This window comes from Podarcis pityusensis (genome assembly GCF_964106645.2).
Source record: "Podarcis pityusensis genome assembly, chromosome: 7".
Classification (NCBI taxonomy): domain Eukaryota; kingdom Metazoa; phylum Chordata; class Lepidosauria; order Squamata; family Lacertidae; genus Podarcis; species Podarcis pityusensis.
In genome coordinates, this window is record NC_138031.1 from 73,997,646 (window position 1) to 74,013,114 (window position 15,469).

Genomic DNA, 15,469 nt, shown 5'->3' on the forward strand with positions numbered 1-15,469 from the left:
ATCAAACAGCCGCTCATCCTTTGTGGTGTTATATGCCAGGAGAAGTGGTAGTTCCTTGTATGATCATGTGTGGAAAGATGAGGAACACAGACACACACACAGAGAAACCTTCGTTCAGATTTCTGGAGTCTCTTCACAGGCTCCGTTTCAGATTGGACCTTTTCTCAATTGATCTGAAAAGAATCAGTTTCAGATTATTTTGGTTTCAGAGAGTCCTCATTTCCATATCTTTCCCCAAAGCTATTGGTGTGGAGCAAGGAGGGCTCTTTGAAACTGCTACCATAGTCCCTTAGACTTAAAGACCATGGCTAGCAGCATGGATGATAGCTTCAGGAATGCCAGAAGCTATGGTGTGGGAAGGAAAAGTCCTTTACCTTGGACTGAGAAGGACACAGACAGGAAGGGATAATCAGAGGTGGGGTGGTGGTGTCCCTGTATGAAGGGCAGGGTCGAAAGGGTCTCCCAGGGTGAGAGACTGGGAGAAGAAGTAGGCTTCCAGGTGGGAGAGTGGACGGTCTACCTCTCTGTATGTGGATATATATGATATGATATAATTATGGTAAAGGGTCATATGGGTATTTTCGCTCTCTTTCTGCTTTTTATTTTTATTTTTTATCTTTTGGGAATTTAAAAAAAATATTATTATTTGGTAGACTAGTATAATTCTTATTTTATGCCCATTTTTTTAGTTAAAAAGATTTTTAAAGAAATGCCTGAAACTACATTCCCCATGCATCCTGCTGGCAGCATGTAGAGCAAGGGATGCAGGTGGCACTGTGGTCTAAACCACTGAGCCTCTCAGGCTTGCCGATCAGAAGGTCGGCGGTTCGAATCCCTGCAACAGGGTGAGCTCCTGTTTCTCTGTCCCAGCTCCTGCCAACCTAGCAGTTTGAAAGCACGCCAGTGCAAGTAGATAAATAGATACCGCTGTGGCAGGAAGGTAAACAACGTTTCTGTGCACTATGGTTTCCATCACGGTGTCCCGTTGTGCTAGAAGCGGTTTAGTCATGCTGGCCATGTGACCTGGAAAGCTGTCTGTAGACAAATGGCGTCTCCCTTGGCCTAAAAGTGAGATGAACACCGCACCCCATAGTCACCTTTGACTGGGCTTAATCATCTGGGGTACTTTACCTTACCTTTTACCTGGGGCAAGGGTGTCCAACATGTGGCCCTCTAGATGTTGTTGGGCTCCAACTCCCTTTGTTCCTGACAATTGACTGGATTGGAACTGGAATTCAACATCGCTTGGAGGAATCAGCTCAGTTGCTACTCTGTCTCAGAAGGTTCCATTACCGTCACCAATCAGTAGCTTAGGGAACAGGCAGCTGTTGCAAGGAAGGCTGCAGGAAGGCCTCTACATCAGTGTTCTTCAACCTTCGGTCTTCAGACATTGCTGGACTGCAACTCATTCCTGATCACAGAACTGGGGATGATGGGGTTGTAGCTCAAGAAGATCTGGGAAGTCAAGGCTCTGGCTTTGTCCCACTGAATATGTTGCTTCTGTTGTGAGGAGAGAAAAGTGGGGGAAAACCAGGCCTATTTGTAGCATCCCTAGCCAAAATTCAACAGACTGAATATAATCCAGATAGATAGTGAAACATTTCCTTCCCCCCGCCCTCCGGAAAAAAACCCAAAAACAATTCCACAGTTATGAGGCATGTGTTATGTTCCACTGATTTCATTTGTATGCAATTGCAAATAACATGTGGGAGAATTGTTCATCTAGGCTGCAGTCCAGAAACCTGGGCATACAGGAATCCCAGGCATTGAAAATTCGTTCTCCATAGGCCCAGAGACATTTGCCATCACATGTCCTGACCTCATGGAGAAGAGCTGAGGCCTCCCTTTGCCCTTTCCATTGTACAACACAGAGGGACTTTCCCCCTGGGCACCCACAATACTACACAAACCATCACGACCTTTGGGTCCAGTTACAGATAGGTAGCCGTGTTGGTCTGCCATAGTCAAAAAAAAAAATCCTTCCAGTAGCACCTTTAAGACCAACTAAGTTAGTTCTTGGTATGAGCTTTCGTGTGCAAGCACTATATAGAAGGATCTGGCAACTTCTCACTATATAGAAGGATCTGGCAACTTCTGTTTCAGTGTATCTGAAGAAGTGTGCTTGCACACGAAAGCTCATACCAAGAACTAACTTAGTTGGTCTTAAAGGTGCTACTGGAAGGATTTTTTTATTTTGACCTTTGGGTGACAACCTTACTTCTTTTAGCCCTAGAATTTTTGTGGTAGTCAACAGTTGGAAAATGTGACTTCCGGAGGCGGCGCGAAACAGCAATGGCGGTCCTCCTTAGTCTCTGAGGAGGGGCTCCGCGGAAAAGGGTCGTGCGCTGCGGCACAGCGACGACCCATCCAGAAAAACCACGGGTAGAGTGAGCCCGTGGCCGTGGGACTTGGCGGGCACCAGGAGCGACCCCAAAAACGGTGAAGGGACTCCGTAAGGAGCCCCGGAACGTGGAAGGGGGAGCGGTGCTGTGAGTTCATCACTCTTTCCGCGGAAGCGAAGCCGCGCGGCTGCTGCTGATGAGCGCTGTCCTTTCTTTTTGAAACATCAAGCTCCAAAACTTCATACTCGTGAGTAAGGATTATAAGAATCTTTTTGGGACTAAAATTTTTAAATTCGGCTGAAAACGGGAGACGAGAAACAGGAAGTCCGTCTTCCGATTCTGCTTTAAGATCAAAGCAAAGACTCTGACAAGCGAGAAGCGCTCTGAAAGGGAGTTTAAAAAGAGGTTGTTTTCTTTCGTGCAAAGCTCGAACTGGTTATCTAGAAGGGAAGAGGATTAGTTTGGGGTAAATTGACTGGATTTGAACCGGAATCTCTCCTCTATTTAGTGGATTACAAAAGTTTAAAATCCAAATCGCTGGGCTGCCAGGATACAAAAGAACTGTCAAATTGCGGAAACTGTATTAGGTGGAACTGTTACTGTTGAGCGCTGGTGGATACAAATAAGAAACTGTTACCTGCATCTTTACTGAAACTTTGTTTTATTTGGGGGAAACTCTGCAACCTTAAAGGGACAATGAAGGTTCCTCTGTAACTTTCTTTTTCGGATTGCTGGATTAATGGCGGAAAAAGCTTCTTCTTTCTTCTGAATTACAGGGGAGCTCCCTCTAGTGGATTTGTGACCAATAAGTCTCTGGGAACTGTATATTATTTGGATTATCTATTTGGTGGTTGTTTATATCTTGGATTGTCTTTCCCATGGGACCTACAATTTGACCTTGACACATAGACAGCTGTGGAATGAGTGGCACAGGGAAATCAAGGGCGGCCAAGACGAAAGCAAAACAAACTGTACAGCAACTGTTACAAACAACGTTAACTGTTCAGCCACGTAGATCATCTGTCCCTACTGTTTTAACACTGCAAGAAAGAGAAACTGCTCAGCCAGCCCAAGAGCCAGTTTCAGAAGATATGGCTTCAGGAGGGACAGATCCAATTTCTAAACAAATTCTGGAACAGCTGGCAGCTTTAAACACAAAATTTGATCAAGTTACAACTACTATTAATAAACTGACTGAGCAGGTCTCTCAAAATACACAAGTAATTGGGAATCTTCAAACAACAATTTCAGAAAACCGTAAATTGGCTGAGCAAGCGAATCAAAAAGCAGAACAAGCTAACAAGAAGGCCGAGGAAGTACAAAGGGAAGTAAGGCCATTAAGCAGGCAAATCAATGAACAGCAGGCCTATCTGTCTATGGTGGAATTGAAAAATCGGGAAAATAATCTTAGATTAAGAGCAATTCCAGAACTTGAACAAGAAGATTTGATTGGTTATTTGACATCAGAACTATCAAAGTTCTGGGGCATAGAAGAAGATAAGGACTTTAAAATTGTCACCGCTTTCAGATTGGGAAGAGTGGTGAGGAAGGACAGATCTAGAGATTGCCTGATCATTTTGAGATCTAGGCAAGAAAGAGACAAAATCTTAGGCCTACATTTTAAAAAATCACTGGTGATTCAGGACAAGAAAGCAGAAATCTACAGAGACATCCCGAAACAACTTTTGGATTTAAGAGCTACATATACAGATCTAGCAAGATTACTGAGAAATAACTCAATTCCCTACAGGTGGGAGTTCCCCCAAGGATTATCCTTTAACCTTAAAGGAAAGAAGGTTAAAATTAGAACAGCAGAGGACCAACAAAAGTTTTTAAACGACTACGGAGAGGACCTTCAGAAGGGAGTAGCAGGAGCTTGGCCACCACCTCCGCCTGAACCAACACCTGTGCCATCTCCGGACGAAAAGGAAGACACATCTCTATAAGACTTATAGATTGATCCAGGATGTCTCTGCAGCTCCTTAGTTGGAACATAAATGGCGGGAATTCCCCGGAAAAAAGAAGAAGGATCTTTCATATATTGAAAAAAGAACAATTGGACATTATTTGTTTGCAGGAAACACATGTGACTAGGCTCCACAGGAAAGTGTTAATTAACAAAAGATTAGGCCAAGAATTTATTTCATCAGACAAAGTTAAGAAAAGAGGCGTAGTGATTTATGCAAAGGAGAACCTGTCACCGAAATTGTTATTTAAAGATGAACAAGGAAGAATTTTGGCAATTGAGATACAAACACAAGGAGAAAAATTTTTAATAGTGGGAATTTATGCACCAAATGAGGGGAAATCGGAATTTTACAGGAAGCTGCATGACACAATGCTGGATTATCTGGACTATACCAACATCATCATGATGGGAGATATGAATGGGGTGGTCTCTACCTATATGGATAAGTCACAGAACCAAAATTTAACCAAGGATGGCAGACTACCTAAGACATTTTTTGAACTGACTGACAGTATGGATTTGATTGACATTTGGAGGACAAAGAACCCCTTAGGCAAAGAAGGAACATTCTTTTCTGAGGCCCACCTGTCATGGACACGAATCGACCAAATATGGATAACTAGAGGGCTGGCTCCTAAGACTAGAAAAGTGGAAATCTGCCCAAAAACCTGCTCCGACCATAACGCTCTGAAAGTGGAATTGAGACTCACTCCAACCGGTTCCTTCAGATGGAAAATGAATGACGCCCTACTAAGAGATCAGGAGATTGTAAAGAAGGCCCAAAAAAATTTAAAAGACTACTTTGAAATCAATCTGAATACTCCGGTGGAAAAGAGAACAATCTGGGGCGCAAGCAAAGCAGTAATGAGAGGGTTTCTAATACAACAGAATACGATCAAGAAAAAACTCTGGAATGGAAAAAAGGATAAGATATTAGAGAAGATAAGAGATGGTGAGAAAAATTTGAGACTAAAACCAAAATCTAAAGAGATCTTAAGAGAAATTAAGTTCCATCAAGCACAGTATGCGAAATTGATAAATCAAGAAGTGGAATGGAAAATTAAACAAATGAAACAAAGATCTTTTGAATCGGCGAATAAATGTGGAAAACTGCTAGCATGGCAGTTGAAAAAAAGACAAAAATTGAACTTTGTTACCAATCTAGAGGTAGAAGGGAGAAATATCCAGAAACCAGAAGAAATTAGAAAGTGTTTCCAGAGATATTTCAAAAAACTTTATACGCAAGGGCCTCAGGAAGTGACTGAGATAGATCAATTTTTAAAAGTTAACGGACTACCAAAACTATCTCAGGAGAAGACAACAATCTTGAATCACAGAATAACACAACAGGAAATTGAGGGTGCCATTCAGAATATGCAACTTGGCAAATCTCCAGGCCCAGATGGACTTACCTCCAAGTACTATAAGATATTAAAAGACTATTTGATACAACCGCTAATGGAGGTTTGTAACCAGATTATGGAGGGGAGGAAGGCACCGGAAACGTGGAAAGAAGCTTTCATCACATTGATACCTAAACTGGAAACTGAAAAGACTCAACTTAAGAACTACCGTCCCATCTCACTCCTAAATGTGGATTACAAAATTTTTGCAGATATTTTGGCAAGTAGATTTAAAAAAGTGCTAAATGAAGTAATTCACAAAGACCAGGCAGGCTTTCTCCCAGGTAGACATTTGTTTGATAATACCAGGAACATTATTGATATTTTGGAACTTTTGCAAACTAACATTAATACTAAAGCAGTGTTAATTTTCATTGATGCGGAGAAGGCCTTTGACAATATATCCTGGAAGTTTATGAAGAAAAATTTGGAAGGGATGGGAGTGGGACGGGGGTTTGAAAATGGTATAGAAGCAATTTATTCAGAGCAAAAAGCTAAATTGATAGTGAACAATGTGGTGACAGAAGAGTTTAGAATTGAAAAAGGAACACGACAGGGGTGCCCCCTATCCCCTCTTTTATTTATTTCAGTTCTGGGGGTGCTTTTGAACATGATTAGGGAGGACCGGTTGGTACAAGGAATACAGGTCGGAATGAAACAATATAAACTGAAAGCTTTTGCAGATGATTTGGTTTTAACATTACAGGAGCCAGAATCTAGTACAAAAAGAGTTTTAGAACTGATTCATGAGTTTGGTCGGGTGGCGGGATTTAAGCTGAACAAGCAAAAAACCAAGGTTTTGGGGAAAAACTTGACATCTTCAGAAACAGATAGGTTTCAGAAGGAGACAGAATTAAATGTGGTAAAAAAAGTGAAATACCTAGGGGTTCATTTGTCTGCTAAAAATTTGAATTTATTTAAAGACAATTATGAAAAATGTTGGTCGGAAATTAAAAAAGATTTGGAAATTTGGTCGAGATTGAAATTTTCCTTGTTGGGTCGAATTGCAGCTATAAAAATGAATGTACTGCCGAAAATGTTATTTCTGTTCCAAGCCCTACAGATTGTGGACAGAGTGGAATGTTTTGGGAAGTGGCAGAAGGATATATCCAAGTTTGTATGGCAGGGCAAAAAGCCCCGGATAAAGTTTAAAATACTGACTGATTCGAAAGAAAGAGGGGGGTTTGCCCTGCCGGACTTGAGATTATATTATGAAGCTGCGGCCTTCTGCTGGATGAAGGATTGGTTACTTCTTGAGAACACTGATGTCCTAGATCTGGAAGGGTTTGACAATGCTTTTGGTTGGCATGCATATTTGTGGTACGACAAGGCAAAGGTTCACAAAATGTTCAAAAACCATATTGTCAGAAAATCAATATTTATGGTCTGGACAAAATATAAAGACTTATTAGAAGGTAAAACCCCGAGGTGGCTATCACCAGTAGAGGCCAAGGCCTGGAAAAAATCCAATATGGAGGTTGGTTGGCCGAAATATGGGGAAATCATAGAAAAAGTTGGAGAAAATTGGAGGCTGCAGAGTTATGAAAAATTAAAGAATAAGGTGCAAAATTGGTTCCATTATGCTCAATTACAAGAGGTTTTTAAGTTGGATAAAAAAACAGGCTTCCAGGTGGAAAAATCGAAACTAGAGACAGAATTGTTAGAACCAAAGACTAAAGTACTTTCGAGAATGTATAATTTGCTGCTTAAACGGAACACTCAGGATGAGACAGTCAAATCAGCAATGATAAAATGGGCTCAGGATATTGGGTACAACATTATGTTTGAAGACTGGGAAAGGTTATGGACCACTGGTATGAAATTCACGGCATGTAATGCCTTGAAAGAGAATATTATGAAAATGATATATAGGTGGTACATGACCCCAGTCAAGCTTGCTAAGATATATCATTTGTCTGATAATAAATGTTGGAAATGTAAGGAGGCTGAAGGGACATTCTTTCACCTCTGGTGGACTTGCCCAAAAGTGAAGGTCTTCTGGGAAATGATACATAATGAGTTAAAAAAGGTGTTTAAATACACCTTTCCTAAGAAACCAGAGGCCTTTCTCCTGGGCATTGTCGGCCAGAAGGTGTTAAAGAAGGACAGAACTTTTTATATGTATGCTACAACAGCAGCAAGAATATTAATTGCAAAATACTGGAAGACACAAGATTTGCCCACACTGGAAGAGTGGCAGACGCAGTTGATGGACTATATGGAATTGGCCGAAATGACTGGCAGAATCCGAGACTTGGGAGAAGAAACAATGGAAGAGGATTGGAAAAAATTCAAAGACTATCTACAAAAATATTATAAGTTACATGAATGTTAAGAGTTTGCATGACTTAGAAAATTTAGCTTCAGCAATAAGATTCGGTGATATGGAAACTAAGTTATAATTATGAAAGGACTAATGTTTAAAGTAACATCATATTTCTTTTAAGGCAAAGTAATCAGATAATAAGTATTTTAAACATAAAGTATAATTGTTTGAAAGTACAAAGGAATGCATGAAACAAGGTAATAATTTGCTGATATCTTTATTGTAAAGAATGCAGGGTGAGGGAGATGTGGGGAAGTCCAGTTGGTTATGAGAAAACACTCTGGAAAGATGGTTTTCTTTTGTCTTTCTTTCTTTTTTTCTTCTTATTCTTTTCTACTACTGTTATTTTCTTATGCTGATTGTACACTTGTATCTGAAAAAAGCAATAAAATTTTTTATAAAAAAACAAACAAAAAACAAAACAGTTGGAAAATGCAGTCAGTGCCCGTTACTAAAGTTATCCTTCTTATTTCTTACTGCATTGTGACATCTGAAGGATATATATGCTCACTAGGAGTCAGCCTGACAAAGATTTACAGATACAAATGGCCAACTTGGGGAGTTTATATTTTCATTTAGATATCTAGTCATAGATCTTAATTTTGAAAGTGATTTGAACAGCCAGAAGCTATCCCATTCAGAAACAGGAACGGGGCCAAAATAAGAGGCCTTAACAATAAAACAGCTGCTTAGATTTAGCTATCTTCCTTCAAAGAGTTAAACCATTACCTTCTACTTGGGGACGGGAACAGCCATTATTACATTTCCACATCAGAGCTGCTAGCTCCAGTCCTCAAACTCTCCTAACAGATTTAGGTCTCTGGTGGTCCCGATTTTTGATTGGCAAACCTCATTATCTAGTATTTGCTTTTGCTTAGATTCTAGGTGTACCCTTTAAGGGGGAAAATGTGTACATAACAGGCTTCACGCATGTGCTACCAGTGGAAAGGTTCACTTGAACTCAAAGGACAATTATTGTAAAGGTGGTGTTCCCTCTTCGCAGTAAAACTCCAGCACCCACAGCGTGATATTTACAGTCTTTATTACATATATACAAAGAACAGCTGCAGTTCAAAATCACGCATCTGAACCTGTCGAATCAGATTCGGCGAGTGGCTTCCTTCGATTTCGGCGCCAACAAAGTAGGCGTGGAAACTTTGTGAGATGTCTTTGCTCTTTACGTTTCATTTCCCTCCTTGCCTGTGCTGCCCTTTTCTGAGTCTGAACTTCCTCCTACCGGCTCTGGTGGGTTGTAGGGCTCTTCACCATCCCTGACCCCCTGCTCCCCCTGACTATGCCCCGCCCCCTGTTCTGCTTCGTGCATCAGTTCCCTGTCTTCCTCTTCTGCCAGTTCCTGCTCAGAACCCTCCCCTGCTACTGACAAAACCATGTGTTCTGGCTCTTCCCTGACAATTATGGATGGGTTGTCCCCCACAACGTATCTCTCAGAATGGAGTATTGCACAATTAACAAAGTGCATCAACTAATTGGAGCTGCTAGTAGTTCTGCTCATTCCTCCTTTCAAAAATGTGCCCCCCCCCCGGTCCAAAAGATTACTGAACTTGCGCCCCTTCTTTTGCAGCCTCTTAGGACTCATCTACACTGGCAGAGAAAAGGCGCTTTATATGCGTTGTTTATGCATTATAACACTGTGACACCAGGTGGGGCTGTGGAGTTCTGTTTTTGCCAACCCGATTTCTCATACGAAGTTTGCAACGCGTTTAACTGAAACGCTTCTTGGATGTGTCTAGATCCAGCCTTTGTCAGATTGTGAAATGGGGCAAGAAGTTGAGTCCAGTCTTTGGATGCCTTGGTCTCTTCCATCCCCACACCCATTTGTCTGTTCAAGGCAACAAGTATTGCTGATTGCATTTTGCCTTTCTATCAAAATTTCTTAACAATAAACAAAGTGATCTGAAGCATTTCTGACCCTGCTGCTTCAGAAAGCAACAGATAGGCTGCTTTCGCACAGCAGTTTATTCTACTTCCTCAATGTTTTCTTAATGGTTACTTTGAATCATAGAGTTGGAAGGGACCTTACTCAACCTCGGCCCTCCAGATGTTTTGAGACTACAATTCCCATCATCCCTGACCACTGGTCCTTCTAGCTAGGGATCATGGGAGTTGTAGGCCAAAAACATCTGGAGGGCTGAGGTTGAGGAAGCCTGATTGTCCAACCCTCTGCAATGCAGAAACGTGCATCTTTCAGGATTGTATTTGAGCTTTCACGTGACATAAAAGCCACTCCTGGGAAACGAATGATATATAGTGCATTTTTAGTGCTCATTTCCACGTTGTTTGATTCCAGAAAGAAAATCTGTTTACAACCCGCTCAACCCGTAAAATTGTGGGAGTACAAAGATAAAATTTGAGGCAGTATACCAATACATAGTTTTTTCCTGTTGTTTTCACATGCAAGCAAAAATACGCATGTGTAGAAAGGGTTGGGGAGTAGGAAATTATGTTCATTGTTGTGTGAATGTAATTCACTGGTGTGAATGTAATTTAGTGCTGCCTGCTGGTATACAATCATAATTTAATAATAATAATAATAATTTATTACTTATACCCTGCCCATCTGGCCAGGCCTCCCCAGCCACTTTGGTCGGCTCCCAACAGGATTTAAAAAACATGATAAAACATCAAACATTAAAAACTTCCCTAAACAGAGCTGCTTTCATATGTCTTCTAAAAGTCAAATAGTTGTTCATTTCCTTGACATCTGATGGCAGGGTGTTCCACAGGGAGGGCACCACTACCAAGAAGGCCCTCTGCCTGGTTCCCTGTTACCTTATTTCTTGCAATGAGGGAACCACCAGAAGGCCTTCGGCACTGGGCCAGAAAGTTACAGTTCCATAACACAGCAGATACTGCAATGTAAAAAGGATAGAAGAAAACTAGCATTATGAGCAGGAAAACTTATGCAATATTTACTGTGTCTGATTGTGCCTATGGTAAGATAGAGCCATCAGCAATGAGTAAGGATGGTGCATATGTTTGTGCAAACATAGGGAGTAATTCTTTGGAACATGGTACAAGCGAGGATGCTACGTCATGATGAGGGCGTGAAAGATTGGGTGCAGAAAACAGGGTTTGCATTCCTGTTAAAGCCAGGCTGTCATGAGCTGTGCTAATATCAAAAAGTCAGTGTCGGACACTTCTGCAGAGACTCTCCAGAAGGAACCTATGGTTGTTGTTTTTCATTTGAAGCCCTTCACCAAATTAACACCTGCCAAGTGCCATCTGCCCATTTCATAAAGTCTGCAGGAGCATGGAGCAAGGGTCTTCTCTAATGTGTCACTTATCGGCTGTGAGACTCAAGGAGGCCTGCCAGGGACCAAGGAGGAGAGCTTCATGAGACAAGTCAAAACTGGATGTGCTCCAAAAGGGCATCTGAATTGAGTGCAAGCTGGGCAACTCATTCCCACTTCATTCCAAAAAGAAAAGAAATCACCGGAAATGAATGTTTGTACTGGTTTTCCTTGGGAGATTTTATCTTATCTTATCTTGAGTTCAGGTTATTGTCAGCTCCCTGTAGCTTTCCTGTAGGAAAGAAAAGAGAAACCAGGAAAATGAAATAGGATACTAAACTGTGCTTTAGTATGCTACACACAGACATTATGTGCAGTACATACGCCCTTGAGGAACAGCACATGATTTGCATGCAGGAAAAAAAAATCAGTTCAGTTCCTGTTATCTCCAGGCAGTGATGGGGAAGACCCTGATCTGAAATCTAGGGGGAGTAGCCTACAACTCCCACCAACTCTGACCATTGGCCAAGCAGGGAAGGAGGAGAGTCTGTTGCTGCCACCGCTGAGGTTCAGCCTTGTGTGATGTGCCAGCTCTGAGATGCAGGAAGAGGGCTGAGCCACCCTGGGCGGGAAGAAAGGGGACGCAGAGCAGAGAAGAAGAGTTTGGATTTGATATCCCACTTTATCACTTCCCTTAAGGAGTCTTAAAGCGGCTAACATTCTCCTTTCCCTTCCTCCCCCACAACACTCTGTGGGGTGAGTGAGGCTGAGAGACTTCAGAGAAATGTGACTAGCCCAAGGTCACCCAGCAGCTGCATGTGGAGGAGCGGGGAAGCGAACCCAGTTCACCAGAGTCCACCGCTCCTAAACACTACACCACACTGGCACTACAGCACACTGGCGCAAGGAGTCTTGGCATTGTTGTTTTTGAAATGCTTTGTGCATCTGCATCCAATCTTGCCCCTTTCCAAATTTTATTCAACGGTGTGTGTATTTTCACCTGAGGAATGTTGGAAAGCATGTAGTAGCAGTCACATTAATAACCTAATAGGATAGGGGTGGCTAACCTGTGGCCCTCCAGATGAGATTGGCAGCTCTATCACCCTTAGGCAATATGGTTAACTATCAGGAATGATGGGAGTGGAAGAGTACCGTATTAGCTACCTCTGGTTGATTATGACCTGCTTAAATCCCGCAGAGGCAGAAGACAAGTCCCAACAAATAATAAATTTCTGTGTTGCTCAATGGCTTCTGCGGGTGATTATCCCTGGCCAAATCTGAATAATTAAGCCAAAGGCCAGAAATTTATTCAAACAGTATCTCTTTGTTTCTGGCAAAATCCAATCACTTTGTCAAAATGATTCTGGACTCAATAATACAGATTTTTGTTGTTATGCTTGTTTTGAAATAAAAGAAAAGAAAATGCATTCAATTAGCCAAAGTATTCTAAAAAGGCCATTTTATAAGCAAGAAGATTTGTCTCATGAAAAAGCAGAGAGGTGTTTGATTTGTTTGCCTTGTTTTTACTGCCCAAGTCTACAGGACAATGTTTTCGACCTGTCCTCCAATGGCATCTAAAAACTAGATGCATCCTTCAGAGATACAGATCTATAAATTAACTGGCTCATGTTTTACAACGGAAGTAGCACTGGCTCAGCATAGCAAAGATGGGGCAGGGTAATACTGCAAAGCCATCTCCTCCATTGTACCGCCTGAATGCAGCACTAAATTGACCAATAAAATATCACATATTTGATTAAATCAACAGCTTGTAAGTGTAGTGGGCTTTAGTGCTGGCAGCGTGAGTGATACAAGATCCTGGTGTAACTTAATATAATTGACTTTAACCAAAATATATAGAAGTCAGTGCCATATTTTATCTGCAGCAGAACTTCAGCGCTTTGTGATTGTACCCACAGAGCCGAGAAGAGGATATGGATTCACATCGCAATTCTAATAACTCACAGGACTCATCGTACCATGACGTTTGAACTTTCTGCTATGCAGAATCAGGAAGTGTGATTGATCAGTAAGAACGTGCCTTGCTGCATTATTACTGGAGGGTTGCATGAGAAGGGGGAGAAAGTATCCATATTTAAATGAGAGACTGGGATTAGAATGCCATTGTTATTCAGGGGGAAAAACCTATGCCTGAAATGTAAAGGTCAGAATCACTGCTGAGGACTCGCCTGTAGCACCTGCAAGTAAAATTCTCCTTTGCATGAAGAATATATATAAATCCCCTTCCTTCTTTTGGTACTATAGCAGAAGCTCCTAGATGGCTGGAGGTTTTTTTTCCTCTGTCTTAGTTCCCATCTCCCAGAGTTTGTCAGTTAAAGAACAACAGTAAAATTTGCCTAATCCTAGTAGACTAAACGAGGGTTTCCCAAACTTGGGTCTCCAGCTGTTTTCAGACTACAATTCTTATCATCCCTGACCACTGGTCTTGCTAGCTAGGGATGATAGTAGTTGTAGTCCAGAAACAGCTAGAGAATTTAGGAAACACTGGGCTAATCCTATGCATATCTACTAAGAAGTACCTCCCACTGAGTTCAGTGGAACTTACTCACAGGTAAATATTGGCGCTTACACTGAATTGAATTGAGGCCAAAGGCCTAGACCAAATCAGGCTGCTTTGGGGGAATCCTTGTTTTGCCTGAGTCAGTTTGAGACAGTCATAGTGCACCATAGATTGGACAGGGAGGCCAAGTGTGATCTGGGGAAGACAGGTAGCAGGACATCAGGGAGGACGGAGAGGCAGGTGTCACATGGGAAGAAGCAAAAGCCAGACCCTCAAAGTGTCCCTATTTTCCAGAGACAGTCCCAGATTTACAGAAGGGTGGAATTTTCTGCTTACCAGCTGCTAAGTGAAAGATGTGATCCTGTGTAGTGCAGGTTGCTGCTTCTTTGAGAGATGTTTCCCTGCAGGGAAGGCACTCACCAAGTGAGCAGTACCATGCAGGATCAAATCTTCCTGCTCTCCGTCAGGAGTGGGAAGAAGGAGATGCAGCATCCCTTTGTCCCCACTCCCATCCATATATTGAATTAAAGTTTTAAAAACCCTTAGCCCAAACCTTTGAATTGCATCAAGGATGTGTCCAGGGTAGTCAGGTTGGTACATGAGTTTCCACAGATCTGGAGGTCCTGTGTCAGACTTGCAGGGCAGATTGGCGGTTTGGCTCGCAGCCGTATTAAACACCTTATTTCACCATGTAATGGTCACCACCGCATAATAGTTGTAACCCCCACCCCTTTCAAACTCTAAAATTGGTCCTCAGAACATTCCCTGCGTAATAGTCACAGGGTGAAAATGCCTTCCCAGTGAGACATTTTGTTTTGCTCGTGTTATGTACTGAGTTGAATAGGATCCAAAATGCAGCAATCTGATTGGTCCTAGAACAATAGGATCCAGAATGCAGCAGTCTGATTGGTCCACAGGAGCCACCCAATCCAGCGCCAGGTGGAAGTGAATCCGCAACCTGGTTGGCCTACAGGAGAATCCCAGAATTAGCCAATCACGTGGGGCCCATTGTGTAAATAATGTATATAAAGCAGACATTCTGGGGGAACTTCCATTCCTCCTCACCACTATGAGCTGAATAAAGAGCATGAAATCTACTCTCGACTCCGAGTATATTTCAGCTCAACAGCACTTCTCTGCTTTTGTAAATTAAATGGTTATTGGCGCATTCATTTCCCAGCCTCTTCGTGTCTCACTATGGGCCCAGAACTGCCTGTGGGACTTACCTTCAGCCTGCAGAGAATGAGGCAGCCCAGTGAGGGGAGTGAAGGTGATGGTGAGGTCCTGCCTGGAGGCAGGTGGTTGAGGCCCATGGATGTGCCTAGCACGCAGTAACTGCCTGCGCTGGGGAACAAGCAACGGGGGGGGGGGGGCATGCCTGAGGCAGGGCCTGTGCAGCGGGCCTCCAGCTTCTCCATGTGAGGCTCACAGAGTGGGGTTAGATACCTCAGCTAATCTATGCATTTACTGTATTTCACCGCGTAATAGTCGCCACCGCAGAATAGTCTCACCCCCTTTAAAAAAATCCCATAAAAATGTGACCATTATGCGGTGAAATGCAGTATGCATAGAATTACAGCCTTGTTTGTTTCTTTTTAAAAATAAATAAATCTGGGTTCCACACATATCTACCAATTTGTCCTTCCCTATTCTGGAA